This window comes from Lacerta agilis, chromosome 6, assembly GCF_009819535.1.
Source record: "Lacerta agilis isolate rLacAgi1 chromosome 6, rLacAgi1.pri, whole genome shotgun sequence".
NCBI classification, from domain to species: Eukaryota; Metazoa; Chordata; class Lepidosauria; order Squamata; family Lacertidae; genus Lacerta; species Lacerta agilis.
In genome coordinates, this window is record NC_046317.1 from 55914320 (window position 1) to 55940155 (window position 25836).

Genomic DNA, 25836 nt, shown 5'->3' on the forward strand with positions numbered 1-25836 from the left:
TTTCCTCCCTTCTAAGCAGTGCCAAGTTCAGGGCCTCTGCATCTTCTTGGAAAGTCCCAGCCTGGACCAGTTACCTCTGGGACACCCTGATCCATCCCTTGCTTAGCTGCAACCTGTATTTAAGTGACACAAACTTGTCAAGAGAGAACTCTCAGCGTGCCCCCCAAAAATGCCATTGGGGGAGCTTCGCCCACAAATTCCCCACACGATGCTGGAAGATTGTTTCGTTTTGTGCAAGAGGTTTTTGTTTTTCCTAAAACACCAATAAATGAGCAGCATCTAAGTTTGCACCAAATACTTCCAGTTTCCAAGATAAGGATCAAGAGGTTGTCCAGGGAAGCAGAGCTGGTGCATGCAAGAGGAATTCGAGGAGGAGAGGCCTTCTGTCGTTCCGCTCCGTGCCCACTCTGAAGATGTTTGCTTTCAAGTCTAGATTGTTTCAACCCACTTTAAAAATCTGGGCCCAATTGCAAGATCAAAGCACTTCAAAAGGTATTGTCATAAATCTGTATCCTGAGAGGTTACTTGAGAAAGTGGGGAGGGAAAATGACATTTCCTTTACTCCAACTTCCTACCAAATGTACAGATCAGTGACACATCAGACTCATGGCCAGTTGACAACTGATACATGTGGTCTGCACTGCAGATGGGTGAATTTGCAGGGGCAATTTTTGGGGGCTCCATTTGGGCCTTGGGCTGTCACAGCCATTATTATTTGTTATTTTTATTTAGTTGTTAGAAGGTGCCTATTCCCCTCATAGAGCTACGCTGCAGAGCTCCCTGGGAAGAACGACTGACTGTTAAACCACTGTGGGGGGGGGGGGAGGATAGAGGTCTCCTAACAACTCTCAGAACCCTTAACAAACCACAGCTCCCAGAATTCTTGGGGGGGGAGCCATGACTATAGTAGGAAAATGTATAGTGTGAATGCGGCCTTAGTACATTTTTATTCCTCCTTTCCTCCAAGGAGCACCAGACTGCATACAAGCTCCACCCTAATTACAGGGCTGGCCCAAGACATTTTGGCATCTAAGGCAAACCACAAAATGGTACCACTCCCAGCCCACCAGGGAAGAAGGGGGCGAGTGAACATCTACTTACCAGATGGCTGAAGTAGGAATCAAAGGCCATTGCAGGGGAAAGGGGCCTGCTCTGAATCACGCCAGGTGGGTGCAGACCCCAAGAGACCCCAGAGGGCAACCCCTGGCATTTCCTCCCTAGGGGTGAGAGGAGACCAGCAGCACCTCCTATTCTCCGAGAGCCCACTGTAGAAGTGGCATGGGGGGGGGGCGTTGCCAAGGAGGTGGGAGATCTGGCCTCCAAAGAGCACACTGTATCCATCGCTGTGGTGGGCAATGCATTCCTTGGAGGCTGAATTTGCTGCCCCCGTGGATCTTGCCACCTGATGTAGTTGCGTCACCTTGACTCATGAATGGGCAGCCCTTGCCTAATTCTCATCACAATCCAGTAAGGCAGGCTTAATGGAGAGCATGAGATGCTCAAGGTCAGCCTAGGACCTTCTAATGGTTTAATGGGGGTCTTCTCAATGCTATAACCCTCCACACTTGTTAGTAATACTTAACTTACTGAAAAGAAGCTTTCCAAAACCCTATCCACCCTTCCCCGCCCCCTTCAGCCCCTCGCTTCATGCACACTTGCTAGAAAGTTAGAGGGTACAATTCCAAGTCACCAAGGTCATAGATAAAAAGAGGTCAGCTTCAGTGTCTGATCTCACACTCAGGCTAACCAGAAATTGGAGGGCACATGATCTGAAGAATTTCAGGCTCTGCCCCCAACCCCAGCTCTAGACAGAGACAGAGACTTTCTCAGCTTAACATCACTCCATGGTGTCAAGAATCTGAAAAATGCAATAGGCTGCAGGAAGGTCAGGCTGAAGACAGCAGCATCGCAAACCCTTGTGACCATGCGTGGTCACGCTGTCAAAGGCAATTATTGACATTTTCTCTTCTGCTGCCAGCCGGCAGCATGCAAGCCTTTGAGCCAGATGTACAGTGGGGAACGCCTATTGATTCAAGCAACACTTTGCTGTGAAGAGGTTTCAAGCAGGAAATGCAGGAAATTATTCCTCTGGCTGAGGATTTCTCTTCCCAAGCCACACCTCTGCAACCCCACATATGTAAGGAACGTAGGAAGTTGCCTCATACCAAGTCAGATCACTGGTCCATCTCTACCTCAGTATTGCCGATGCTGGCAGGTCATGGTTCTCCATTGTTTCAGACAGGGGTTTCTCCCAGCCCTATCTGAAGACGCTGGGGATTGAACATGGAACCTTCTGCACACAAAGCAGATGTGATAAGAACTCCGGGAGTCAGACCTCATCCAAACAGTTGGCTGTAGCCCCCATTTTGTATGACTTCTTTGATCATCCTGTGAGCCTCCCTTGGTGAAGAAAGGGAGAAAATTGTCGTTCAGAGCCTAGTTACTAGTATGAAAATACTACAGGAAATTAGTCCATTTTAATGCTTGTTTGGCCTAAGTTACCTTCTGAGCCGGTCAGGGTTTTATTATTTATCCAAGCAAGGAAGGAAAAGGGGAGGGTAATGATAAGAGGAAGGAGAAACGTTTCAATAGCAATTAGAAAAAGGAACTGAAATGTGAACTTATCTAAAGCAGAAATCTAAAACCACACATGTTACGGAGTTTATGTTCCTTGGAATTATAAAATGCCAACCCAGTATTTGCATATTCAGGTCACCCATTCAGGAAGTTCAGTTTGCTTACGGTCACTTCACGCAAGGTTGCATTCCTACATGAATATTACTGCTATGCAAGAAAAGAAATATGTATATACACAATCATATTTGAGGGACAGGTGCAGTTCACAGGAACTGACACAACCCCAGAGTCTCTTCTAAGGCTCACAGAATACTGGGAACCTGCAAGAATCTTGTGATAGTAGTGCACATGGTTTTTTTTTTTTTTAATAGCAGACAGGGTATCAGGGTAAGAAGCAGTTTTGGGAAACATTTACTTTTAGCAAAGCTATTATAAATAATGTGCAGTACAGAGGTTCCCAAACTGTGGTCTGCGAACAACAGAGATCTGCAGCCTTCATTCAGGTGTCTACAGCGTGTCTGTGGATTTGTGGTTGCAGATGGGAGACTGCACATGTATCGCATTAAACACAGGCAACCCCCTTACGTTCCGGGTCTTTGTGTGTATATGTCAGTGGAGCACGCATATGCCCACCCCATTCTGCCTCGCCCCCGTTCCAACCTCTTTCAGTACCAAAGACAGCATGTGCATACACAGTTGCACATGCAAACGCAGGCAAATTAAGAGTTGCCTGTATTCATTTTGATTTTCAATTGTTTTTAGATTGCTTCTTTTGTCTATTATGTTGCATTTTATTGTATTACAGTCTGAATTCTATGGAATAAAAATACAATTAAAAATCATATAGCATCTAATGCAGCTGCTGCAACAGGCAGAAAACTCTGTAAGACTCTGCCCAATTTTTAAGTGCTTCATGCGTGGGGGGGGGGCAGTTTGGAAAGCACAGCTGCCGTGGATCCCAAAAGCACCTCCCAAAAAGTGCAGCCTTTACTCTAGCACTCAAGCATTTCCAGTAGGCAATCCCACACAAGGAAAGAAGAGAAATACTAGTGTCTAGTGCAGGCAAAGGCAAACTCCGGCCATCCAGATGTTTGGGACTACAATTCCCATCATCCCTGACCACCGGTCCTGTTATCTAGGGATGATGGGAACTGTAGTCCCAAACATCTGGAGGGCCGGAGGAGAAGCAAGACCTAGAAACCAGAATACTTTTTCTCAGGTTCCCAAAAGGCACGTAGCAAAAGGAATAATCCCAAAGCCACAGTGTGTCATAGAGTCATGACACAGTAAGCAAGCTTTCAAATTATTCAGGTCTCTTTTAATCATGCTCTATGGATGTTGGTTAGGCGGGGGGGGGGGGGAAGCTGGAGAGAGAAAAAGTTGGGCATGTTGTCGTCCCAAAGTCTGCAGTTTGTAACAGTCTTAAAATGGAGTGCAGGATGAGTTATGCAGTCATAATTGGATTAGCTTTACTAGGGGAAAGACAGATTTGCAAGATGCACCCAGGGCTACTAAGACAAAGAAGCAAAAATGCTGTTCCCCCATTTTTGAAGATATAAAATTAGCAGTTACTTGGTTATGTCTCTAACCCTCGTCAAAACACAAGGATGACTTCAGCTTTCTGACATCCAGACAAGATAAAAATGAAAGTATTTATATTAGCAAAACTGAAGATTACTTTTGAGGGTGTGCACTAGGTACAGAGTCAACAGAAGCCAAACTAAGAAAAATTACAGTACCTTGTATTTGGAGGACATGTACAGTAACCCCTCCAAAAAATTAAGTCTCTGGTACTTAAAAGTTCATTTTCCTCCACTTTGAAGACCCCTCTGCTAGATAGAGAAATGCAATGTTCTTTAAAGCACATACAAGTTGTAGGTAGTCATGTGGTCTTTACCATCTTGTAGCTCCTGTATCTGTTTCTCCTCTCGGATACAGTACCAACACTGCCATTTACAATTTCAGTATAAGGAATGCAATCCTTGGGTGTCTGAAGTGCATCTCTCTAAATGTTTCTTCTCTAAGGAAGAACAGTTTGGTACCGTTTGTGTGTACAATACAGAAACAGATATCTAAAGAGATAAAATATAGAGCAGTTCCCATGGGATGGGTCCAACATAAATTTCCCCCTGCCAAGTCCAAACACACCACTGGCTAGATAGGGGAGGTCTGGGTTGGAGCAGACTTGTGTGACAGCCATTCCAAAAACCTGCTTTTCAGGGTTCAGGATTGCATTCCAGGACACAGCAGCAGCTCTGAGCCTGCTGAGGAGGAGAACCCACAGAGAGCATCTTCTTTGGAAAAAGCCATAGCCAACCCTCCAGTCAATGGAGTACTAGCATTAACAGGGCAAAGCGGAGTACAGTTGCAAGCTTGGGATAGGGAGACAGCTTTTTGATGCCAACAGAAAAGTCGTATCTGACATGCACGCTGTTATAGCAAAGACAGGAGGAAAACAGTGTTCAAAGTCTCCACTGTAAGATGCTTTGAAGAGACTATGACAGAGGGCTCCACATTTTATTACTTTTTTTCTGACTGAACTTAAGAGCGTGACCTTTTGCTCCTAGTCGGAGAATACACTTTGGATCCCAGACACAGACAGACACACAATACTAATGGGCCTTTTTGTCATCACATGGTAACTAATGCATTTTCCCCCATGGCAATTTTCTGGTCTGCAATTCCAGCTATTTATATCCCTTCCAGAGAAGTTTAATGCCATCTCGTGTGTGTGTGTGTGTTTGTGTGTTTGTGTGTGTGTGTGTGCATGTGTCTGTTTGTGTGTGTGTGTCTTCTTTGACCATAGCCAACAGGTTCCCTCTTCACAATCTCCAAAGAAAGAATAGATTAGAAACAAAGATCATTTGCAAAAAGGAGGAACTGGGTACTTTCATCTGAAGCCCTCGCCAATCTCATGCCCTCCAGATGTTTTGAACTGAATTCCCCATCAGCCTCAGCTACCACCATGTTGGTTGAGGCTGATGGGAGTTGTAGTCTGCCTGACACATCTGGAGGGCAGCAGGTTGGCAAGATCATACAAAAATGGTGAACTAAGAAAAGAGACAAGGCTTGTCTCTACAGCGGGATTGAAAGTTACATAATTTGTAAAGGGCTGCCTTACTTTGCTCCCATGAATACTTAATACTATTTCTACAATCCAGCATTACAGTATTTTCAGAGCCAGTTTGTGAATCTCCTAAAACCACATCGGGCTTATCGTTAATAGGAATTATTAACCAGCGCCCATAAGTCAATTACTACTACTTACTGATGGGACTAAATAATAATATTTGGGGATTTATGAAAGATTCATGGCAAAGGTTTCAGCTCTCCCTGAAGCCACCCACAAAGCTAAAAACTGCTTGGTGTTGACTTTATCATTCCAATCATCTGCCAAAAGTTTTGGGTATGATTTTAGCCTTTTTTGGTCCCAGTTATCCACTTCTGCAAATGGCACATCAGTTTAGCCTCACAGAGAAGCTGAGATGATAACTGGTTTCATGGCTGCCAGATGATCAGATCCTGCTTTGAGGACAGTATAAAGGATCTTTTTTAAAAAAAAAAAAAAAAGTAAAAGGAGTTGGGTTCGGCATTAGATTATTGGCTCATGTCCCTCTGTAGGCTGATCTTGTCTGCTACACTCGTAACACAAACAATCCTGTGTTGATACACAGCGTGGCTAAACAGAACAAACAAGGCCAGTTATAAATGTTCTCACTTACTGGTGCGTCACATGGACAGGGTAGCAATTGAGAGTAGTCTTGCATACAGCCTCTGGAAATTGCAAGGACACACTTTCTCTCCCAATGTCCCTTTATGTTTCATTTGTTGAGATGTTTGCCCACCTCTAGCTGCGTTTACCATATCAAAGTTCATGGGAAACACAGGTGAAGCGGAAGGGTAGCTGGGTAACAGATTATCCCCAATCACAAATGGGTCCTGACATCTCCACGGTTAAGTCTCAAGCATGCATATGGAAAGCTGAACTTCATCATTTACAAAGCACATAATGTTTTGTCACTGAGTTCACTTTGTATGGTATGTAAGAGCGTGCAAAACGTTACAGAGCACGGGTGACGAACCTGTGACCCTCCAGATGTTAGTTTATGTCAACTCCCAGAAGAATGACCAATGGTCAAGAATTACTGGAGCTGTATTCTAGCAAGATCTGGAGACACTGGCGGAGGAAGAGGAGTGCAGGGGGGGAGCGCCCCACCCCCGGCAGCGCAATCCCGGTGGGGTGCCATCGTGGCTGCCCCCCAACTGCACTGGGCGCCACGCCCCCGCAGGCGGCAAGCCACACTCCCGGGACGCGCACCAGCCCTGCCCCCACCTGCTCTCTGCCCCCCACGCCGGTGCCAGAGCATGAAGCTCCGCCACTGTCTGGAGGGCCACAGGTTCACTGTCCCTGACAGAGGTGGTCAGTCTGACTTACTGCTGCAAAACCTTGGGATACCCTTCCCCAGGACATCCACCAATGTCCACAACTGCTCTCAAACTAGCCAGGGTTAAAGATGAGGTGCCCCCTACAGAGATGCACCGAATTTAATCTGAATGGGTATTTTATGTCATGTTTCCCCTGCGTTCCATATGAAAATGGAAATAATTGTGCAAGACACAGATCACAATCAAAGGTCACTTCACACTTGCATAACTGTCACTTGATGAACGCATTGTCAGGCAGTGTCGTCTGTGTGTGAATGAGAAATAATGCCTATTAAGTTTAGTAGGACTTACTCTGGAGACCATGTGCACAGGATTGCAACTTTCTCCACAACCAAGGATGGTCAAATATGTAGTAGAACAGAGTTGGCCAACTTGTTTGTACAGCACTATCAATGCACCCAGTAACTCAGCACACTTGACTGCAGCTGAGGAGAGGTGAAATAGTGGGGTTAAAGTATTATGTGCTTTATAAATAATAAAAGTTCAGCTTTCTAAAATTGCTTTTCAGGGTAATCCTGAAGGTCCCTCCATCAGCTTGGCTGGGTAAAACTGCCATTTGGCTTCTCTACTCTTCCCTGAACTGTCTTCTGCAGCAACCACTTCACCTGGCTATTATGAAACTTCATTATGTAACACGATGGAAGACCAGAATGACAGTTGGCTTGTTTTCCTCTTCCTGCTCTTTGTATCTTCATCAAGTAAAAGCTAATAAGAAAGGAAGAGAAGGAGGGAAGAGACAGACAAATACCTGCCCCAAGGAGTTTATGATCTGAATGCTTCAAGAGGGAGAGAAAACATGAGATGCGAAACAGTGGGATGAAGGGGCGAAGCACAGCTAACAGCAGATGATGAATATGAGCGAATGCAGTTACGTGTACTTGGGGTTAAGCCAAAGACATCATAGAAAAGTCAGGTTTTGGATAAAATGGAAGGTGTCAACATGAAGGTACTCTAAGAAGGATGCAACCAGCAGAAAATAAGTGATTCAGATGGGAAAATTCATCCACTGAAAATGGGAGTCCACTGCAGCATCATTCCTTCCACTTCAAGGATTTTAAGTTCTTCCAGCATGCCCCTCTGTGCCCTGGATCTACTGCTGATGAGTGGAGAAACCTGTGGACCCTCCAGGTGTCATTGGGCTCCCAACTCCCTTCAGCCTAAAACAGTGTGACCAATGGTTAGGGCTGATGGGAGTTGTAATCCAACAACATTCAGAGGGCCACCCGCTGCTTTAGAGGGAGGTGAGGCCAGGGCCAGGATCCAAAGAACTGAGACAGTAGTTCTTTGTGCCCAATGGATTTCCGATTTCTGTTTCTCAAACAGCAGCACACGTCAAATGTTCACATTTCCTGTGTGTATATATAAACACACAATCATGTATTCTCAACACCTTATAAGTTAACTCTATAACAGGTTATAGTTGTTTTGAGAGCCAGTCCTGATTAAAAAGTGGGAAGGAAAGAAAGATGCTTGGTTTGTGTTGTTTGGATTCCTGTGAATGATCAGTGTGCTGGTGCATGCTGTTCAATTGGATCCGCCCCTCTCCTCCTTGTCCCACCCCAGGAGGAAAACAACAACCCTGAGCACTGACTTAGCATTATGTGTGAAGCAGCACTCGTTATTTGTTTCAGTCCAAACAAACCAAAAGTGGAAGTCAAGGTTTGTACTTGATTTACTGCTCCAGGAAGAGGTTCTCAGGAACTGGAACACTCAAGCTTTGGTCTCTGTTGGTTCTCAAAATGTGGCACAGAGGAATAATTAAGGCATAATGGAGCAGCAGCTTCTGATCCTTAGATGGCAGCCATGACAACATCGCAGCAAGGAAAGTTGTTTTGGCCTTAAAACCATTTTGGCCTTTGAAGTTCAAATTAACTGAAAACTTTAGGTTTTATTTGCATAGGAGGTTAAAATCCAGCATGCATGTTCACTGATATACAGTACATTAACTTGTTAGCAGTATCAGTACAGAGACTCTCATCATAGCACAATAGGGAGGAGATGAGCTACCTCCTATGAACTCAAAATAGAGAAATTTGTTGAGCTATGTAAAGTTTTAAGTGAACTTTTGGAACGTGAACATTCCATTTTTAGAAACTGCCACACATAATTCCAGATTCTGCTGCAGGCCTCACTACAATCCAGTGGGGATGTCATGGGCTTGGCCGCTTTCTAAGCTGTTAGATCACACCATAAATCACCAGAGCGCTGCATGCAAAAACAGGCCTGGGGTTCATTGAAGTTAGCATGATTAACCCCATGGCTTGTTCAAGTCAACCCAGAGCAGGTGATTCTGACTATAAACAGCTGGAGCAGAGATTGTTTCCAGAGCAAGGAAGGTCAATGCCATATCTCACCGAAGGAGCTGCTTCTCCTCTATGCTCAATCTCCTTGTGGGAAATACTTTTACGACCAGAATGCAGCCACAACACAGGCATTAAGAGATGGGTTTTTTTTATGGAGTGCCTGCGGACCTGGCACCTGCTTGCTGAAGAACATATTCCAGTCCTCGCACTCTGCCTTCCCCAAACAAAACAAAAAAATGCTATTTGAGCTGCGTTCCTTCTATTCCGTTCCTTATTTTCCCAGGGCCTGCCTTTTCTCATATTCAGACTGGCAAAATGTTAAAATAAATATTTTCAGACTTAAAGCAGGAACAGAATCCTATTTGGGTAGGAGAAGAGACACCAAAGGTGCCACAAGTTCGAAGGACCTCCTAGAAACTAGCAGAAAGGATGAGGAGGAATAAAGAACACACAGCAATTTCTTGGGTAGTTCCACAGAGCCAAGAATTTGGTTCCTTACCAGGGTGTCCAAGTCTTCAAAGCCTTGCAGCTTAGAGATTTTCCCCCCCCCCCAGCCTCAAATTAAGCCTCATGTAATGAAAATACATGCCAAGGAGATGGGGTTCCTACAGACCATCTCAAAGCCACATTGTGTACATGTTTTCCTTCAAAGCAGTATGGGTGTACTTGGCTCTCATCTACTGCAGTTTCAATAAAGGTAGCTGCAAAGCAATAATATACACCCCTCCCCAAAGACCACTTTCCTCACTGATGGTACACTCATTCAGCGCTTTGCTTTCTACAGCTTTACCAATGAACATATCCACCTAATCCACTTAAGATGAACCTAGAGGTCTAGGCATGACCAAAGCTAACACTCACGCAAGAGGGGCTGAAACAAATCAACTTCTCGTTTGCTCTATGGGGAAAGGTTCATAAATATTATAAATGAATCAGTTGAAGACGGGTAACAACAGAAAGTGACATTTTAAACAGTTTCTGCAAATTTTAAAATGGAAGCAAAATCTTGCAGCACCTTATGCTATATAACACCAGCAAAATTAGCTAAAAAGCAGATAATCATTGTCAGAAATGTAAAGAAAAAGAGGGTACCTTTTACCATATGTGGTGGGAATGTAAGAAAATGAAGGACTTCTGGGAAATGATTTATAATGAGATAAAAAATGTTGAAATATACATTTGTTTAAGAAACCAGAAGCCCTTCTATTGGGTATGGTGGGTACAGAAATTCATAAGAATGATGAAAAAATTGTTTTTATATGCGGTAACTGCAGCAAGGATACTATTAGCCCAAAGATGGAAACAAGAAGAAATAGCAACTCAAGAAGAGTGGCAAGAGAAACTGATGAACTATGCTGAGATGGCGAGACTAACAGGGAAAATTTGGAACCAGCAGGACCAGACTTTCCTAAAGGAATGGAAGAAGTTTTCGATATATTTGGAAAGCAATTGTAATCAATTGACATCACTTGTAGGGTTCAAAGAAGTTTTGTAAGGAGTAATTATAAATTATTGTGAAAAGAATTAAGAATAGATGTATTGGAAATTTGAGTTTATAGCAGTAATTATAGTAACAAAATGCATAATTAGAAAGACTTTAGAAAACCATCAGTCGAGGTTGAAGGAAGTCTTAGGCTGTGATGGCCAAAAAATTCAAAATGATGTTTAAATGGATGTTATGTTGGAAAATATGTGTAAAAACCAATAAAAATTATTAAAAATGAAAACAAAATCTTGCAGCACCTTATAAACTAGCAATTTTAGTATGGCACAAGCTCTCAGGGCCTAGAGTCAACTTCATTGGATGCATGAAGCATCATGCTCACTTGTCGGGTATTGTGAGTATGCCGGTTCAGGCATGGGGAAGGAACAGTAAACAGCAGGATCAAATAGCAATGAAAGGCAAGTAGCACGGTCTGTGACATTTCAATTACAGATATGCAGTGCAATCCGAAAGCATATTTACTCAAAAGTGTAAGTCCCTCTGGATTCAATGAGGCTCTTGCAAGTGTGTTTAGGACTGCAGCCTAAATGCAGGCAAGATAAGCACAGCCCCTATTCAGAGAAGTAATAATTGATTTTTACTGCCAATGGGAATGGCCATTGTGCTTGCTTTCCGTAAATTTAAGCCTGGATTTTCAGGCATTTCATTGCCTTTTGACCCCAATGCTTACAATTTCCCTCCTACACTCGTGTACATGCCCACCATATACTCAGGTATACACACCCTATATATTCATGTACACATGCTAACCAATTGAGAACAGTGCTTTATTGCATCCAATGAAGTGAATCTATTCCACAAAAGCCTTATGCCCTAATAAATTGGTTAAGGCTTGAATAGGGATGGACACATCTGTCAAATTCAGTTCTCATCTTTCTGAACTAAAATTTAGTTCTCCATGACATTTTGCAGCAATATGAGAATTATTATTATTTTTAAATCCTAATGAAAATTCAGCAGCATTTTGGTCTGAATTCCTCCTAATAAGCACATTTTTATGTGCAGTTTTGACTAACATACACATTTTTGCAAGCTATTTCCCCTAATATAATGCATTGTTGTGTGCTATTTTTGCCAAATTATTAATTCTTATGCACACTTTTTAATTTTAATTTGAAAAACCAAATAAATAAGGTAAAAAAATTATGCACACTTTCCTTTAATGCATGCATTTTTGTAAGCATTGTTTAGTTGGCAAACTGCATAGCATAATTTGGATGAGCATGAAATTTGATATAGCGCTCTCTTTTCGTTTGCATATTGTTTTGAAAAAAGCGAATGTGATAAATTCAGCTTTAAATGAGACATGAATTCAATCCCCTTCCCCATCCCTAGTCTTAAAGGTGCCATAAGAATCATCATAGTTTTTGCAACCACAGACTTAATGTGGCTTCCCCTTTGGAAACTGTACAAGTGTTTTTTCAACCCTGCTTCAGAAGAACTCAGGTTGAGTTTAGCTACGAGGAAAGCCTCACTGATCCAATTGGGTCAACTGATCAGACCCCCCCCCCCAGACAAGATTCAACCAGGAGTAATGCAGTGCATGAAACATACTACATTCAGCCCCAGCAGAGCTCCATGGCAGTGAAACAAATACCATCAAGGAAGGAAACTGAGCCTTCCAGCCATTTGACAATCTCTTCATCTTTCAAATTAGAAGTTTACGTAAGGAAGTCTGAATTTTGTTTACTTGCATTATAGCAGTGGTCAAAAGTTAAGCAACCTACAAGATTATATTGCTAACTCGGGCATTGAAAAACCAAGAAAAAAATTAGCTTCGCTTTGCTTGTATATAAGAAGTTTTTGCAATAGTAAGAGAGGCCACTGGAACTTAAGATTGTTAACATACAATGCTCTGGAAAAGAGCTCTGCACCATGCTATTTATGCCCATCACCACAATATTCTAAAACAGTAACCATAAATAAAATGGAACTTCTAGACAAAATCTGAGGTGCATTATAGGTACCTCACGTGTGAAAAATACCTTAAAATACTGCTGATAAGCAGGCTTTGTGTAAATGTCTACAATGAGGGGCTGCCGCATTCAAAATTAAAAACTCAAATGCAGCAACCAGAGAAGTCAACTGAGCAATAGCTGCAGGAAAGTGCATACAGTACTTGATTCTGGGAAGTAGATTTGAAATTTTGCTTATTTAGAAATTTGGCAGAGAACAGGCTGCATAAGCAAGAAGAAAATGAGGAATCCTTGCATGAATCATTGGCACAGGAGAAGTGGAGTCAATGAGGCAGAAAAGGAGGAAGGGGCAAGAACCAGGTCCTAATATCTAGCTGCTGGAAAACAGCACTCACACCTCTTGTTTCTGCCCACAAGCATGGCAGCGGCAACTTGTCCTTTACTTTAAGTGGAAGCTTCCAGGCTCTCATGAAGGTGTTGTCTTAACATGGTAGACAGCTGCATCTTGCTACATATTGCATCATAGAGGCTATTCAGATTTCTGGCCCTTGCCTGCCATTTATTTATTTTATTTAAAGCATGTACAGCCCACTTGTCCAGCTCATGACCCTTTCGACTAACATGAGATACAAGGATCAACAGCAGCAACTTGAAAACAACAACTAATAACAAGGGCACAGCAAATAAAACAATCTGAAGGAGGAGAAAAACACAAAGGACAGAAGACAAAATCTGGAAGTGAGGCCACAGGCTTGCAGAAAATTTAAAATGGTCTTTAGGTGGCGACTGAATGCTATCAGTGAAGGAGCCAAGCAGAGTTCCTTAGGCAGGAAGTTCCATGATGTTGGAAAAAGCCCCTCGTTTGCATCACCAACAGCCCAGCTTCTTATGGCAGGAGATATGGAGAAGGCTCTGCTCCCAATCACCTGACTAGATGGGCAAGTTTAGGTAGGAAGAAGTGAACCTGTAAGAATCCTGGTTATGAGCCACAGAGGATAAAGGCCTTAAACAGGTCTGGAAAAAGACTGGAGCCAGCAATGGATACAGACAGTAATGGAGTCACATGCTCCAAAAGAACTAGCAAAACCTCCAACTGCTGCACTCTGCACCATCTGAAGCTTGCTTACAACTCTTCAAAGGCAACTCCATGTAAAGTGTGTCAGAGGAAGCCAATCCAGATGCAACTAGGGTGGTGGCAACTATGTATTCTACAGAATGCCCTTCAAGGCTACCGGTACTTTATCCAACTATGCTTGCTTTATTAAAAGTATTTACATATCTAGGGGACGAGGCAGCTTGAGCCTCTATCAAAACATGAGAAATGTTTCAGATTTTAAAACAAATACTGGCGTGCTGTGTCTTAAGGACAATCTCTCTTTAAACATCATGCTAGACTATGCCTTGATCATAGAACAGACATTACCAGTGATCAAAGGCTTGCCACCTTTATAGACAGATGTACAACTGCATTTTGCTCTAAACTGACTGCTTTGTGAGTATGTCCTAAAGCTGCTAACCATTAGGTTTTTTACCTGTTTTGAAGCAAACTAAGACTTGTAACAGAATACAGCAGTCAGAAATAAGCTGGGCTGTGTTAAACACTGTGCCACACATGGTAAGAAAGAGGACCCTTATCAAACCACTTATTCAAACGTCTCCATATTCTGTCCTGCTGTCTGTCACATTTTCTGAAGATTTGTAGAATGACAAAGGATATATAAGCATCAAAGGGCATGATATACTATAAACCGCCCTGTGATCCCCAGATGAACAGTGGTATATACATTTAATAATTATTAAAATTTATTTTATTTTCTTAATTACCGGTAATGAGCACCTAGAGCACATCACTATAACCTCAATCCAATGTCTCTTAGTTGACCACTAGGCACAAAATATACCATGTTGACATGTGGAATACTAATCCTGAGGCTCAGGGAAGTAATATTTTAATAATACCTGCTCTTAACTATTCATGCAGCTTTCTTGAAAACACTCTTTCTCAGCCTATTTCAGAGTGCTCTCTCAACAATCCCTTACAGCTATAGCAGTACAATCTCCTTTTGATCATGTTCCCCCACCCCAAAACGCACACACATAGAATACGTTATGCACTAGCTTCTGAAAGGAGAACGGAACCACAGAATTTAAACAAAGCAAAACTGCTAGTCCCTATATAAAGTTTCCCTACAGAAAAGGGAGGGGTGTGTGGAGAGGAGTATCACATGTGGAAAAAGCACAGCAATTCCATGCGCACCACACAAAGGGGTGCTGATGTGGCAGCATGCCTGAACTTCCTTTGCATTCATCATCAATGAATTTGTCCCTCAGAGTGTGTTAGGAACCAGGAACCACAGCCGTTACTCAGGCTACTGTAGTTTCCAAGAGTTTCTGTACTTCACCCAGAAGAGGAAGTGCACAGATATTGAAGAACTGCAAAGAAAGGAGTTTTACGAGGGAGTCAAATAGAACATCAGCACACTGGTTCTGAACTAAACATGTAAGCTTACCCATTACTCAAATATTTGCACTTTCCATCATCATTGCACTAAACTACTGCTCTGTGCTTGCGTTAGCAGGTGCGCCGTATCTCAGATAATCCTAACTAAAACACTAGGGTTATATCCCATCCTGTCATAAAGGCTTAGTGCTACTTAGAATCTATTACTCAGGCTCCCCAAAGCTAGAAAAAGAAGGAAATTAAGGCAATAGCTTTTATTGGATTAGCTTTGACTGATACTGGAGAGTGCAAACTTGATTTACACAGTGGTATTCTACAGGCAAAGGTGAAAAAGGGAGCACAGAAATTGCAAAAGCTTGTAATACTACATAAAAAGTGCACAGCTGAATTATTCTTATTCTCTACAGTCAATAGCTGTTCTGTTTCAAAAAGACAGAGAACAGTTGCTTACTCATTGCCTATGGGAACACAAGTTATGTCAAGATAAGAGTTTGATTAACTATTAGGAAAAGGATCTTAACAGCAGGACAAGTTGCATAATCTGAGCTACATGTTGTCTGTCTGTGGTACAAACATGATGAAATCCTCCCAGGAGTTTTGTGTTTGACAGAGAAACATGGGTAATCAACTAGAGAAATAGTCAACAGCCAGTTCCCATTGTGTGGCAATCTTTTGCCTGGCAGGATGTGCTCAGACCTTGACTTTGTAAATAAAAAAGTGAGGTGGGGTTCCTCCGCAGCCAACATGTGTTCCTCATGATTCAAGGGTCCATTCCTGCCCTTGCGCCCCCACCCTGGACATGGGTGCCTTCGCACAAGGCACGTTCAGATTCCATTCACAGTTCCAAAGCTGCTTTCAAACAGTTTTCAAAAGCGCAGTGGGGAAACACGGCCCAAAATAGTAAGTGATGTTACTTCAGTTATACACAGCACTGGTGCCAGCACCTAGCATCTTTGGCCCGATGCTGGGGGCCCAGCACCCTAGAATTATAAAGTTGGAGGGGACCCCAAGGGTAATCTAGTCCAACCCCCTGCAATGCAGGAATCTGTGGCAAGGCCCAATGCTAACACCTACCTTCCTCCCACTTGGGGGGGGCGGATATCAGTTCAGTGCTTCAAGCAGCACACTAGGCGGTAGGTTACAGCTGCCAGGGATGCCAACTTGAATAAAATATTGAGGGAGGCAGGTAAGCCCCACCCAGCATAATCGATCACAAGTCACAGCGAGCACACACCATCTGAACGGTAATGCCCATTAACTTGGGGGGCACCCCCTCAGATATTTTATTGGAGGGGGGAAAGGACCTCAGCCCCTAAGACTTGGCTCCAATGCTAGCTGCTATTTAAATTTCCCATAGTTCCTCTGACATAAAGTCGCTCTGGAAAATTTAAACCACCAGCTGCCCAGCACTGCTTTGTGTCCATCAATTGTTGGGGGGGACGGGACCCAGGGCCCCCCAAATCCTACCATTGTGTTGCTACCCATTCTGCACCCAGAAACCTTAACAGCATCACCAGTGTTGCAGAGTAGGGAGTAAGGGATATGCTGCCAATGAATGAAGGATCTGTACTCTCTCCCTTGACACATGCCAAGCTTATTAAAAGCGTGGTGTTTGGACTATACGGGACAGCCGGCAACTGGGTTGTATCAACTCATGGCTCTCTCAAGTGACGAGCTTCAGCGGCCCTATCGCTGCTCCCGGGATAACTCATCCCACAAGCCTGACTTCTTGTTTAGAGAAGTCGATCCGCTGGCAGCGCACGTGCTCCAGAAAGGCTGGAAGACTTAGGAGGGTGAAGTTCGCTTGTTGATCCGCTTATCCGGAGCAGACGGTGATCCATCGGCCAGCCAGCAGACCGGCTCTTATTAAGCAGTCAAAGGAGCAAAGCAGGCACCGGCGACATCCCCATCGACGGGGTGGTGGGGGCCACCCCGCCCCGCCCCGCTCGAACGAGGCGCCCTTCAGCCCCACCTGCTCCAGGTTAAAGGCAACCAGGAAATCGGAGCAGCATAGCAGGGAATCTTTGACGCGTCCGTCACCAGGGAAGGCTGCCGCGAGTTCAACCAAAATAAACACCCGGCGGTTCAATGTGTGACTCACGCCTCCTCCCCCACCGCCCCCATCTCAACTTTTTCCGGAGACGAAGATTTCCCAAAAGAGAGATCCGGCATTATCACGCCCAAGAACCTCGCGGCTTCTGCAGAGCAGGCGCTGCGTGCCTTGGGCCGCCTTGGGCTCCCGGGCCGAGCCGGCTGCTCCTCTCCCGGCGCGCCCTCCACGCAGCCGCCCGCCCACCGCGGAGAAAACGCGGAGCGCCTGCAGGCTGCAGCCGACCCGTCCCGCCAAACTCCGGAGAAGCGCCGGGCTGCCCTTCTGCACTCGCCCCCTCCCTCTGCAATTAGCATCCCCGGAGATTTCCACCTCCTCCCCCCCCCTCCAATTCAAGGGCAAAGACAACTACAGTATCTACTTCTGGAGAAGATGCTTTGCAGCCTTTAAAAGTGGTGGGGAATGCCCATGGACTTGGCAGGAGGGGGCTCGGCCCAGACAGGCGCACGTGCTCCTCGCGTACCTGGCATAGAAGCAGCGCCGCCGCCGCCGCCGGCATGTCTCCTTCCCCGGCGAAGCCGCCTCTCCGCTTCGGCCCCCTCCGCGCCGGGATTTGTGCAGAGGCGCTCAATACCCGCCAGTGTGTCGCTCTGCCGCCTTTTAAATTGGCCAGCCCCAAGGCGCATGCGCCAAGGCCGCCAGGGTGGAGTGAGGTTGGATTTGGTCGGGTTCGGAAGAAGGGCTTCTCCCGACCCCAAGGCATCGTCGAGGGGGCGGGGCGGGGCAGGGCGGGGGCTTCTCCTCCGGTCCTACCGGCTCTACGCTTCCAGGCGGCGATTGGAAGAGACGCGGCGACCGAGAGCGTTCGGCGATGTTTTCTGGAGGGAAGGAAAGACCGAGATTATATACACATACATCTGTCGAGGGAAACGTAGGAAGTTTCCACTCGTTTCAATGAAGCTACTTTGCAGTAGCTAAACAGCCCCGCCCCGAACACGCGCTGCGATCCAAGCGTTATGGTGGTCAACTAAGTTATACTCCGAGTAGACCCACTGAAATCAGTGGAGCAGAGTTAGCCACACCCATTCATTTCGATGGGTCTAGGTAGGATGAGAGTGCGATGCAATCCCTAGCTTCACTTAACATGATATTTAAGGATATGTTGGGCTTAATGTTTTGTTGTTAGCATGAGGGTTGCCAGCATTTTATTATTACTTTTGGGGGTGGTTTTGGAAGCCAGAGGGTTTGACCCAGAACGATGACCTTCAAATATTAGTTGTTAACGGCAACTACAACTACAGCCACCCAATTCTACCCCGTAGGAAAAGTGTGAAAGATTTCCTTGATGGAAAGGAGGGGGCAGATGGGAAAAGCTAAGGTTGATTTCAGTGGAACTTACTTGTACAAATGGGGGTAGGGGAGCAATTTCTCCACTTTCTTCACTCTGCCCAAAACCTAAATGAAAATAGACAGAATTACTTAATAGAAAAAGTGTGTCATTTATTTTAAAAACACCACTGGATTCAAATTTCACCTGGATTAAGTGGATCTCAAATGGCCTTCTCTCACAGGCTAAACTATTGTCTCCAAACATACACGATGTTGATTATTTATTACTTGCAAATCACTCAACCTTTGGATGTTCAGGTATTGAAGGAGAAAGTAAAGAGAGCTGCTGCACCACAAACATTTCTGTCCTTCCCTCCTTTGGAATCTACAACCAGCATATGGCCTCTCTTAATAACTCTCTTAATAACTCAATGGACTGGATCCACCTTCTTAAAGATGTGAGGTGGATGGTTACTATACTGTAGAGAAAGAACTTTCTAACCCAGTGACAGTGAGGGGGGAAAGTATCTGATCCCCTGCTAAATTTGCCCGTTTGTCCTCTGACAAAGAAATGACCAGTCCATCATTTTAATGGTAGGTTTATTGTAGCTGTGAGAGATGGAATAACAACAGGAAAAACCCCAGAAACCCAGAAGATTAAAGTCAGAGATTGATGTGCATTATAATGAGTGAAATAAGTATTTGCTCCCCTATCAACCAACCAGATGTCAGGCTACCTGGTATCTTCACTGTATGTAACGAGCTGAGATTAGAAGCACCTGCTGTAAGGGAGAGGTTTACCTGTAATCCCAGCTTGTTATAGTACCTGTCGACAGAAGCAATCAATCCAGCAGATTCCAAAGTAGCCACCATGACCAAGACTAAAGAGCTGTCCAAGGATGTCAGGGACAAGACTGTAGACCTGCACAAGGCTGGACTGGGCTACAAGACTATTGCCAAGCAGCTTGGTGAGAAGGTGGCAACAGTTGGTGCAATAATTCACAAATGGAAGAAACACAAAATAACTGTTAACCTCCCTCGGTCTGGGGCTCCATGCAAGATCTCATCTCGTGGAGTTGCAATGATCATGAGAATGGTGATGAAGCAGCCCAGAACTACACGGGGGGGAACTTGTCAATGATCTCAGGGCAGCTGGGACCATAGTCACCATGAAAACAGTTGGTAACACACTACGCCGTGAAGGACTGAAATCTTGCAGAGCCTGCAAGGTCCCCTTGCTCAAGACAGCACATGTACAGGCCCGTCTGCAGTTTGCCAATGCACATCTGAATGACCCAGAGGAGAACTGGGTGAAAGTGTTGTGGTCAGATGAGACCAAAATCGAGCTCTTTGTCATCAACTCAACTCACCGTGTTTGGAGGAGGAGGAATGCTGCCTATGACCCCAAGAACACCATCCCCACCATCAAACATGGGGGTGATTTTCTGCTAAGGGGACAGGACAGGACACCTTCACTGCATTGAAGGGACGGTGGATGGGACCGTGTAGTGTCAAATCTTGGGCAAATTTAGCAGGGGATCAAATACTTTCCCCCCTCACTGTATGTGAGTGGAGATTCCTTGTATCTTATCTCCATTTTAAGCCCATTCTAGTAGAGTGGGGATCAGGATAGTAATACTATGCACATTTACCTTGGAGTAAGGCCCACTGAGCATAGGGTTTCTCTCTCTGTGATGCCCATGCCCCTTCCTGCATAGGATGTTGCCCATGGCACTGGTGTCACAAAGTTACTTTGGGCAGCCAAATGAAATGCTGTTAGCTAGATATGATATCATCACTATTTTGGCTAAACATTGGAAGAAATTTCCTTATGGTAAGAGCTGCTCAAGCGTTCAACAGACCGCCTTGGGAGGTGGCGAGCAGCCTGTTCAGCAAAATCATCTTTGAATGGAGCAATGCCCTGTCAATCTTCTGCCACTCATGCATCATTTGTGAATGCTACAGGGGCAATTTGTTGCAACTCCATGTAAATTTGCGTGGACATTCCCTGAACATATGTGTGGCCAAGTAGATGTTTGCGCAAATGCTTGCAAACAGAGGCACAGACGCATTTGGGGGTAGGGTAACATCTGTTCTCCAATTAGACAAGCATTTACATATACAGTATACAATTCAGTGGAGCTGAGCCAATTTATTCTCGCTTGTGACTGGGCCAGGACTTTAGCCAAATGTAGTACCCACTAAATGAAGGACAGTTAAAATATTGCAAATGCAAGATATCATTGCCTCCTCCTCTTCACTTACCATCTCATCCCTTGCACTTTTAATTTAATTTTGGATTGATTGCACAACAGTCGCCTTGTTTTCCATGCCGGACAGCTGTTCCGTCCAAATTGCTTGCAGACTGGAACCCGCACTGCATGGGAAAAAGCATGTGGAACACCTGCACTCAGAGTCACTTGAACCAATGGGAACAAATCCATTGGCATGGCCCTTGTAGGCAACTGAAGGGTGCAAAAAGCCAGCACTGTTTCCTTTAGAAGCTCCAAGTGCTTGCTCATTGTGCAATTGTAAAAAACCAAAAACAAAAAAACCACGATTCTATTTGTAAAAATAACAGGAGTTCAAAACTGGTGTGGAGAGATTTCTAACCAGGAAGCATCATTTGTTTTGTGTGAGAGAAAAGTAGTTAGATAAATGTTGATGTTAGTTGCTTTTCCTGCACTTTGAGTTCCAGATGGAGTTTGCATTTTTTCAGTGAGCCAAGTCTAAAAATGCCCACCTGCAAGGAATTACTAACATGAACACATTCTCACAAGGGTGAAAGAGTAAGTGACAGAATGGAAATAAGAATGAGTAGAAACTTAAGCTGTAAGACTTATTTAAGGGCTGCTGCTATTGAATAATTGTCTTCCTTTTCAGTTGTTACTAAACCAGTTAAAATAAGATTCTAAAGACAGTCTACAGGCCATATATTAGATTTTCCCAGCTATACTCTACTGAAAAATACCCATCACCCCTTCTAATAACAAACTGAGGTGGTGTGTGCCCATAGGAGTGGTGCTCCAAAAAATAGAGCCACTGAGAAACATGGGGGAGGTATTAGCAAAAAACCCAACCCCTCCAGGAAACCAGCTCACTGATAAATGAGCATGCCCAGTACTCATGGAATGTTGGGAAAGGGGCAGGGGGAACAGAATGGAATATCCTGAAGGAGGGACATGGTTGGCTGGAAACCCTGAGCTGTTAGGAGTTTCCACATGACAACAGCGAAGGTCTCATATTCCATATTGTTAATGGCCTGACATACATTTTAACCACTTGCTTCAAGCCTAATGGCCACAGCCCAGTGCCATGTTGCATGTGCACAAGTCACACTGAAATCAACCTTGAATCATTACACTGGATCATTCATAGCCACTAACATCCAAGCTCAACCAGCACAGAGTGTTTTCCATTGCATGGATAGTTATTAGCTGTGATTCCTGCATTGCAAGGGGTTGGACTAGATGGCCCTTGGGATCCCTTTAAACCCTAAAATTCTATGATTCAACATTTAAGTCTCCATTTGGAGTTTTGTGTTTACTGACTTTCATATTCTAAGCAAAATACAACAGAAATATTGTGCTTATCGTGTATACATTTATGGAAAATGCCGTTTCAGTGGTCAGAAACAATACAGTTGTAACTGCCTAAGAAGTCAAGGAAGAGGAAGTGTAACGGTCACATCAGTTTCCTCATCTGATTAGATGTCTTCACATATTTACCCTATTATCTAACAATGACATGCCCCAGCAAGCTGCAGTCACCAAACTGCCATAATGTGGTCCCTTTCTTTGTGATAAGCAGATTTCAGACACAGACACATACAGGTAGGGTTTTGGGGGGTTTTTTGTTACCAGAAATGTACAGAGATGGAAATCTGATCACAAATTTCCAATGCCTTATGTTATTCACAACTAACTGTTACTATTAGCCACTGGCGTAAGAAGGGTGGGGTGTAGGGGGCAGGGCGCCCCGGGCAGCGTGATCCCAGCAGGGTTCCATCTCGGCTGCCCCCCCCCCCCGTGCTGTGCGCCACGCCCCCAGAACGCACGCCAGCCACGCCCCCACCTGCTTCCCGCCCCCGGTGCCGGAGCATGAAGCTCCGCCACTGCTATTGGCATATAAAGCCCTTAACAAGAGGGCCTTATTCCTCATGTGCCCACTCAACCACTTTGAATGGCAGAACTGGCACTACTGCAGATGCCACATAATACCCGTTCCACATTTGTAAGAACTCAGATCGTTTAGTGTGGCAGCATCTGCCTATTGAGATCAAGCAGGAACTTTCACTGAACTCTTTTTTGCGCCTGCTGTAAACATTCTTCTTTAATAAAGCCTTCCCAGATGCTTGGAAGGTTGGGGTAATTTTAATCTGTTTTAGTACTGTATATTATATTTTGTATGTTCTAAAGTATGGTTGTGAATTCTTCTTGATTTTATTATCTTTTTTGTAAACCGCTTTGAGGTCATTAGTAATCAAGCGGTGTATAAATCTTATGAAATCAATCAGTCAGTCAAGAACGGAGTATGACTCAAGTCAGCTACCACCCAGAGAACACAATATTCTGGCTTGCATTTACTCTGGATCCCCAGTTGGTTTCTAGTAAATATTGGAAAGCAAATTAATGACTGTGGTTCAGAATTGCTGTACATCGTAACATCTTAAAAGATTAGAATAAGATATTTGTAAATGCCCCCAGAACTTAGAAAGCCAGGTCCTTGACACTGTCAATGCATGTGTCTCTTGGACTTAACTTCCCTTCGTCTCCAGACGAATTCAATTCAAACAGCCCACCCATAAAATGAGTAATCAGGAGACAAGAATACCCAAAAATCAAGGGAAGACTAATACTGAACTCCCATCTCCTCCAAAAGTAGCAAAATCTACAGGCTACTAATCAAGTCAGTGAAGATTGTTGGGTGCTATGAAAAATTAGGGCACTGATTCAGGAGCCTAAGTATGTGTTTGGAAGCCTATTTTTAGACATCAGTGCTTCACTACTAAAGGTTATAACCGAGACTGAAGCACTGTTATTATGCTAGTTGAACCTCCCTCTTCCCAGATTTACTAACTAGAGAACTTTTAAGCTCCTTTTTAAAGTACTGAGAACCCAAAAGGCAAGCCTTATGTCCACTGCTAAATCTAGGAGCCGTCCTTCACCCACAGTGCCAGTCTGTGCATGTTTACTCAGGAGTAAGTCCCACCGTATTCGGTGGGACTTGCTCCCAGGTAAATGTGCGCAGAACTGCAGCCCCAAACATCAAAGACAGAGTGGTGTGTCAGTGTGTCAGCAATGAGATCCAAGAACCAATGGTGATCGGAAACAGCAGAGAAGCTTGCTATACAAATGCTGACCAAGGAGTAAGAAAGCCAGAAGAAATTAAGTCTCTTGATCAAGGTCAGCCAGCAAATCAATTAACAGGTCTTTTTAGAAAACAAAACTCAAGGCCTAATGACCCTTCTCCTGAATTTTAGCCCAATAGGCTCTAGATCAGGGATGGGACAGGACCTGTGGCCCTTCAGATGTTGTGAAGACTCCAAATCCCATCAGCCCCAGCCAGCACGGGCAACAGTCAGGGATGAAGGGAGTTGTAGTCCAGCAACGCCTGGAAGACCACAGGTCCCCCACCCCAATGAAGATCCTTTGTAAATTGCAGTATATGGTTTTGCAGCAGTCATACAGGATGAGTGAAGACCAATGTAATATTTCAAAGTACCGGTACCTTTTCTGCCCTCAAAACACATATGTATCTTTGGAGCAAGTTTGGGGCGGGGGGGGGGGGGATGAATCTGCAAGCTTTTGGTTTGGTTTCAAGTTGAGCAGCAGAAAAAAACTATTCCTCTGTGGGTGCCTATTTGTCAGTGCCCAACAGGCACACCCATCCCCAGAGAAATTAGAAATAAATTTGAAACAGGAAATATATTTTGAAACAGGAAATAAATATATATAATTTCTCTGGGGATTGGGATGTGGCAATGATGGGCATTGACGAATACACACACACACACACACACACACACACACACACACACACACACAACATACATCATAGGCAGAAACACATGTGCCTCTTATCTAAAGTCTACTTGCTGTAAGAAGGAAGGAGCAAGTCTAAGGACTGAGAAACTCATTGATCCAGCATTTGATGTACTGACATGTACACAAGGCTGGCTCAAGACACTTCACTGCCTGAGGCAAAGAACAAAATGGCACACATGCACACCTACCCACACAAAGTAAACTGAACTGGCTGCTGAATCCTACTTCAGTTCTATAGGGCAAACCCTGAGGGAGATCAGCAGGGTAGTTATAAAGATGGAGGGCATAGCATACCCTCTTCACCAACAGAATAGTATGGTCAGGGTGCTCAGGAGAGAGGGAGCTGAGGGGCACCACCACCTCCCAGCATATGCTGCCTGAGGCAGTCGTCTCATTCTGCCTAATGGTAGGGCCAGCTGCAGAAGCAGGTTTACCCTGCAGGGCAACTCAGAACAGCTTGCAGCTAATAATAATAATAATAATAATAATAATAATAATAATAATAATAATAATAATAATAATAGAAGAAAAATAAATAAATAAATAGTAGTAGTAAAAGTAAGACTTTTTATACTGCCCTCCACATCATTCTCAATTCAAAGCAGTATACAAAAGATTAAAAATTAAATATATGCTTTGCAGCAGTGGGAATCTCCCAGCAGAACTAGAGAGTAGCCAGTCATTTTTTTAAAGTTGGGTTTTTTTCCTAAGCAGTCTTTCAATGCAAACCGACCTGCGAATGGAGAGAAGAAAAACTAAGGTTTTGGGAGACAAAAGACTAGAGTTGGAACAGCAAGCCACACCCTGACAGTGAGGAAAAAAGCTGTTCCCTGAAATAACTTCTGCCTAAATGTGTCAGTTGAGAGGCATGGGAGCCAGAAAGGCACTTGGAGCTAGTGAGTGTGGCTGCTCCATTCTTATACATCTGCAGAAGAGGACGCCCAGATAAGGGAACTCGGAGTCAAATTCATGTAAACAATTATTTTATGTTGAAATCCGTCGTGCCGGAAACAACGGCACCTTCCTTGGAGACGGGGACCCCTATAAGCAGCGCAGGACAGCAATACCACTTGTCCTCTGAAGGAATGGAAGTGGTTTGGGTGGAACAAGGATCACATCGTGCAAGTTGCCTTTGCTGTGTGGGCACTTAGGGTGTGCTTGGGTGTAACTACTGTACACCATGCATATTCTGTGCACATGCTA

General features: G+C 44.3%; 1 protein-coding gene across 1 annotated transcript in view; it reads right to left on the reverse strand.

The window, feature by feature from the left end:
• LOC117048693 (solute carrier family 45 member 3-like) overlaps positions 1-17959 on the reverse strand; it is a 43302-nt gene extending 25343 nt beyond the window's left edge. Inside the window, exon 1 of the mRNA XM_033152845.1 lies at positions 17781-17959. The gene's annotated coding sequence lies outside the window, so the exon portion shown is untranslated. The remainder of the gene's footprint in view (positions 1-17780) is intronic.
• Between the last annotated feature and the right edge of the window lie 7877 nt (positions 17960-25836).